Raw genomic sequence first — 7,037 nt, forward strand, 5'->3', positions numbered from 1 at the left:
ATGCAAGCTAACATGAACGTTGTGGAGGCCGAGGGCGACGTGCTCAGGCTGAGAGGTATAGGTCGAGGATGAGGTGAAAGTCGATGACAAGGCGGACGTGCTTGCACCAAGGTGGATGTCGATGTTCTCGTAAGGAGAGGCGAAGCTCGAAGTGAGTGTGGGCAGTGGCGATGTTGGTGGTGGCGGAGGAGAATCCTAGGCATGGGTTTGGGGCTTTGGGCACGAGGGATAAGAGAGCAATTGAAAGGACAACATGATGAAGCGGGAGTAGGGTTTGGGCTAGTGAGGTGTGATGGGGCGACAATAGTGAGTAGTAATTAGAGCAACTTTAGGGTATTTTTGTTCGGGACGAGTGGACAAGCTAGGTTGAAATAAGCTAGGCTTCTTTGTTTGCACTATAAAACCGATATGCAGTTGAAATAAGCTAGGTTGAAACCCTATTTTGTAGGCTATGGTGGTATTCGGCCTCAAATCCAGACAAGAGCTGAAAAAATTGTGACCCTATGCCAGCCGGTGGCTAACATGGAAAATCTCTCCATTAGAACCATGGCAATAATACAATACTTGCAAACAAATACAAGCCCACAAACATCAATCAACCCAGGTAGCATTTTTTTTTTTTTTGATTCATAGGGAGACACCTCCCCGGTTCCATTTCATGAAATGAATTCCAATGTTCAGACAGCATGTCTCAAAAGGAGTCTAAGAACGAGAAACTAAGCAGGGCTTCCAACCATCACTTAGCAGAAACTGCCAAAACCTTTCCAATTCAAAAGCTTCAAAAGCCAGCCAACCTAACAAAGATCTACAGTAGACACTAGTGCTAATTCAGACGCTGCTTGCAAGATCAGGAATAACCAGTAGCTATTCTAATACCACATGGATCACAACATCTTCCTCTGGGTGATCATTCAGATAAGCCATCAGAGCTCTCCCCCCATGCCCCAGTTTTGCAGCAAGAGCCCAAGAAGAAATCCATCTGAAGCGCTGGTACACTTCAGCTCAACGGCAGTCCTAGGATTTTTTTTTAGGAGTGTCAGTATCAATTTTGAAAACTGATCCACCTCCCTCGAGCACTGATCCTTGAAAGGAACTTTCCAATTTCTCAGATAAGCTAGAACCAACCTCTAGTTTAATATCAATCCAAGTTACACTATTTAACACTAGTCAATTTCAAAAAATCCAGATTCCCCAAAGTACATCAGAGGAAATGAAATGAAATTGTAAGAAACGTTTATTGCAAAGCCACCTAGTAGCAACATCTTCAAACTTGTTAACTTGGATTTTACAGATTCTATCCACCAGCTCCCACATAATCGTAGCAACCACACACTCAAAGTGTTGAAATATTGGGCCCACTTTTAGTGGCCCAAATTAGATTTCAGTTTTTCCTATAAATCTCAAAGCCCACATACTGGCAGCCTTGTGAGTTTGAGCCCAAGTTGGTGGCAGCTCACTAGGGAGTGGCAAGAGGTGGGAAGTTTAGTACCACATGGAAAGTTGGGAGGAAGTTAGATCACCTTATAAGGTGGGTTGTTTCACCACTAGTAAGTGAGTGAGAATAGGAGTGCTACACGCGCGCGCTCCTCCTCCTCGCTCGCTCGTCTCGACTCGACACGACACGACACGTCACGACGCGACGCGCGCGCCGCGCTCGTGGTGGCTCAGGAAAACGAACAGAGTCCTAGACGGACGCGTCGCAGTTAGTCGGTTCGGGTCGCTCCCGGATCGTGGGCTATCTGTAACCGACTCGAAACGTTCGTGCGACGTGGGCGTGGCCCACGTTGCCTAGGGTTTCCCGAGCCTATATAATCTCCCTGCCCGGCTACCGCGAATCATATCTAATACACGAGTTAGGGTTTCCACCTCTCTCCGCTTGCGCCGCCACCGTAGCCTACTCCATCCCGCGCGCCGACGTGCATCGGCGAACGGGAGAGCAGGTCTCCGGAACCACTCGTCCTTGCGATCCCGTACGGGAGAGGGCGAATTAGGTTTTTGGGAAGCGCTCGCGCGCGATCGCTCAAGCTCTTCATCACGGGTCGCCTTCCGTCCAAGTCGGGCGGTGCTGCCTACCGTCGTCTACAACGCCATCTACTTCGACCCATTGTCCCCGTCGTCAACAACGTTGTTATCAACAACGTTACTCGCTCGCGACATCGTCCGCTACACCTCCACCAGATCGGTACGTGCGACATATCTCGATCCGTTTAGCGATGGATGTTGTACCGTTTGCTCTGCTCATCGTTCATGTTGATCATCGCATCTAGTATGTTCGAGTTTCACATGTTAGTAGTTACTTTCGTCATGATTTATATTCTGGAATTAGTCATGGAAATTGTGCCTAATTATCCAACAATCCAAAAACCTAATTGTAGGCAATTTCCTGAGTTAACAATGGCTGGTTTTTCCGATGCACTGAGGCCGGATAAGTTTACCGGTGTGCACTTTAAGAGATGGCAGTATAAGGCCATGCTCTGGCTTACTCATCTGAAAGTGTTCGAAGTTACTGATGGTTTACCCGAAGGAACTATATCTCGACCAAGATCAGAACAAGTTCAAGGAAAACAATACTCTCTTCGTCGGATGCGTTCTAAGTATTCTTGCCGATCGTCCGTGTGATATGTACATGCACTTAACGTGACGGTAAAGAGCTCCGGGATGCACTCGAATGCTAAGTTCGGTGCAACCGATGCGAAGCAGATGAACCGTACATCATGGAGAGCTTCCATGACATCAGGATGGTTAACAACCGTTACGTAGTCGAACAAGCTCATGAGATACGAGTGCATTGCGAAAGAGCTTGAACTCCTTAAGTGTGCCTTACCCGACAAGTTTGTGGCTGGATGCATCATCGCTAAGTTGCCCCCGTCATGGAGGAACTTTGCCACAACTCTCAAACACAAGAGACAGGAGATATCGATTGAAAATCTGATAGCGTCTCTTGATGTTGAGGAGAAAGCTCGGGCTAAGGATAATACCGAGAAAGGAGAGGGTCGATCTAGCGCCAACATGGTGCGTAAGAAACCCTACAAGCAAGAACAAAGGGAATAACAAGCCCTCCTTCAATAAGCCTATGAAGACTACAACCTTCAAGAAGAAGAAGATGATAAACAAAGCGGATCCGAGCTGCTTTACTCGTGGAGAGGCTGGCCACTTTTCTAAGGACTCGTCCGGAGAGGGCAGACCGCAAGAAAAAGGGGAGGCAAGTCAACACGGTGACCGCTAGCAATGCTGATGGGTACGGTAATCTCTTTCTCGTTCTTTCGGTATTTCAATCTCCATGTTGGTGGATTGATACGGGTGCTAATGTTCATGTGTGTGCCGACATATCCATGTTCACTTCTTACCGAGTCGCCCGGGATTCTTCCGTCTTGATGGGGAATGGGTCACATGCTTCTGTTCGTGGTGTTGGCACGGTAGATCCGAAGTTCACTTCGGGAAGATCGTGCGGCCGAGGAACGTGCAAGCATGTCCCTACTATGAACAAGAATCTCGTTAGCGGCTCTCTTCTATGCGAGAGATGGGTTTAAGGTTGTTTTAGAGTCGAATAAAGTAGTTGTTTCCAAGTTTGGACAATTTATTGGTAAAGGCTATGAGTGCGGAGGCTTGTTCCGCTTTTCGCTTCTCGATTTCAGTAATAAGTCCGTGAACCATATTTGTGGCAATGTTAGTGATGATACCGGTGTTTGGCATTCTCGTTTATGTCACATTAATTTTGGTTTAATGTCTCGGCTATCCAGATTTAAGTTTAATTCCGAAATTCACCATTGCCAAAGGTTCTAAGTGCCATAGTTGTGTGCAATCAAAGCAACCTCGGAAGCCCCATAAGGCGGCCGAGGAGAGAAACTTGGCACCTCTAGAACTCATACATTCCGATCTATGCGAGATGAATGGTGTGTTGACAAAAGGTGGAAAGAGATATTTCATGACATTGATTGATGATGCGACTAGATTTTGCTATGTTTATTTGTTGCGAACTAAAGATGAAGCTTTAGACTACTTTAAAATTTATAAGGCCGAAGTTGAAAATCAACTAGAGAGAAAGATCAAGCGTCTTAGATCGGATCGTGGTGGCGAATATTTTCCTAAAATCTTTGATGAATTCTGTGAGGAACATGGCATTATTCATGAGAGGACGCCTCCCTATTCACCCCAATCAAACGGGGTTGCCGAGAGGAAAAACCGCACGCCGATCGACTTGGTGAATTCCATGTTAGCCACTCGCTGGTTTATCTAAGGCATGGTGGGGGGAGGCTTTATTGACTTCATGTCATGTCCTAAATAGAGTTCCTAACAAGAATAAAGATAAAACCCCTTACGAGGAGTGGGCTGGGAGAAAACCATCACTTTCGTATTTGCGCACATGGGGATGTTTGGCGAAAGTCAATATTCCAATCACTAAGAAGCGCAAACTCGGACCAAAGACAGATGGATTGTATCTTTCTAGGTTATGCTCCGCGGAGTGTAGGATATAGATTTTTAGTAGTTCAATCCGAGGTACCCGATATGCATGTTGATACTATTATGGAATCTCGTGATGCAACATTTTTTGAGAATATGTTTCCTATGAAAGATATGCATAGCATTGCTAGAATTTCTACCGAGATAATTTCGAGTCTAGTACATCTAATGAGTATTTTGAACAATCACATGAGAATGTTACTGAGAAGGATGACAATGAAGCTCCTAAACGGAGCAAGAGACGAAGGATTGAAAAATCCTTTGGTGATGATTTCATTGTGTACCTTGTGGATGATACTCCCACGTCCATTGCAGAGGCATATGCATCTCCGGATGCGGATGACTCGGAAAGAAGCTGTCCATAACGAGATGGACTCGATTCTTTCTAATGGAACTTGGGAGCTATCGAACGACCCCATGGATGCAGGCCCGTGGGCTGCAAATGGGTGTTCAAGAAGAAGCTAAGACCCGATGGTACTATTGAGAAGTACAAGGCGCGGCTTGTAGCTAAAGGCTACACACAGAGAGAAGGCGAAGATTACTTCGACACCTATTCACCTGTCGCTAGACTTACCACCATTCGAGTACTACCGTCCATGGCTGCCTCCTATGGTCTTATCGTTCATCAAATGGACGTAAAGACAGCCTTTTCTTAATGGAGAGTTGGAAGAGGAAATCTATATGGATCAGCCTGATGGGTTCATAGTAAAAGGTGAAGAAAGAAAGGTGTGCAAGTTGCTTGAAATCTTTATATGGCCCGAAACAAGCACCTAAGCAATGGCATGAGAAGTTTGACAGAACTTTAACTTCGTAGGCTTTGTTGTCAATGAGGCCGACAAGTGCGTTTACTATCGCCATGGTGGGGGCGAAGGTGTTATACTATGTTTGTATGTGGATGATATTCTGATCTTTGGTACAAACATGAAAGTAATACACGAGGTCAAGTCTTTCTTGTCAAAGAGCTTTGATATGAAAGATCCGGGAGAAGCCGATGTGATTCGAACATCAAGCTGATTAAGAACGAGAGTGGGATTACTCTAACGCAATCCCATTATGTTGAGAAGATCTTGAGCCGGTTCGGCTATATTGATAGCAAGCCTTCTTCAACACCTTATGATCCCGATGTGACATTACGCAAGAACCGGAGGATTGCCATAGATCAACCGAGATACTCTCGATTGTTGGCTCACTCATGTACTTAGCGAGCGCGACTAGACCGGACATCTCTTTTGCTGTTAGCAAGTTGAGTAGGTTCATGTCAAACCCGGTATCGATCATTGGCATGCACTTGATAGGGTCATGCGCTACCTATGTGGTACAATGAGTTATGGGATTCATTATTCAGGGCACCCACTTGTGCTTGAAGGATATAGTGATTCGAATTGGATCTCGGATGTAGCTGATCCGTACGCCACAAGTGGGTATGTATTTACCTTTGGAGGTGGCGCAGGTGTCATGGAGATCTTGTAAGCAAACCATATTGACGAGGTCAACTATGGAAGCGGAACTTATCGCTTTAGACACAACCACTCGTTGAATCGTAATGGTTGCGTGAGCTCTTGATGGACTTGCCTCGTGGTTGAAAAACCTGTTCCGGCAATCCTTTTGAATTGTGACAATCAAACTGTAATTGTCAAAGTGAACAATTCTAAGGATAACGCGAAGTCATCAAGACACGTCAAGAGACGTTTGTAGTCTGTCAAGAAATTGCGAAACTCCGGAGTAATAACTGTTACATATATTCAAACGTGACAAAAACCCGGCAGTATCCCTTTACAAAGGGACTATCACGTAATGTGATAGAAAGTGCATCGAGGGAGATGGGTTTGAGACCCATTGATGTTACACCATAGTGGTAACCCAACCTTTGTGATCGGAGATCCCGTGAATTAGGACTCGGGAAGAACAAACTAGTGGTTTAATTGAGGAGAGTATTATGTAACCCTCTCTATGTGAAGATGCACAACTCTCAATTGTCTGTAAGCGAGTTGGCAAAAGCCTTAATGAGTTTATGTTGGCTATTTTAGCAAAGATACTGTCCCTACGAGCATTCTTGAAATAACACACCTATATGAGTTCGATTGTTAAACGTCGCAATCTATGAGATTTGGGTGATCTCTAGTAAACTCATGAAGAGACCACGAAGTATGACGCATATGCTTCACCCGCGGGGTAGGCTACCGGCAGCCATGTACCGGTCATGACTTTGAGTGAAACCCCGTTCACGCAAAACTTGCAATTCAAGGCTTAGTCCATTGTTCAAGTGTGAATGGATGTAGCTTAAGGTTCTAGGCGGAAGTTCAACTTAACGAGTCTCCGCTGAAACACTCGGTATATAAACAAGCAGCGAGTATTGGTAAATCTCTAAATGGGGATTTGAGATCCGGTGGGGGATTGTTGAAATATTGGGCCCACTTTTAGTGGCCCAAATTAGATTTCAGTTTTTCCTATAAATCTCAAAGCCCACATAGTGGCAGCCTTGTGAGTTTGAGCCCAAGTTGGTGGCAGCTCACTAGGGAGTGGCAAGAGGTGGGAAGTTTAGTACCACATGGAAAGTTGGGAGGAAGTTAGACCAC

This window comes from Lolium rigidum, chromosome 3 (assembly GCF_022539505.1).
Source record: "Lolium rigidum isolate FL_2022 chromosome 3, APGP_CSIRO_Lrig_0.1, whole genome shotgun sequence".
NCBI classification, from domain to species: Eukaryota; Viridiplantae; Streptophyta; class Magnoliopsida; order Poales; family Poaceae; genus Lolium; species Lolium rigidum.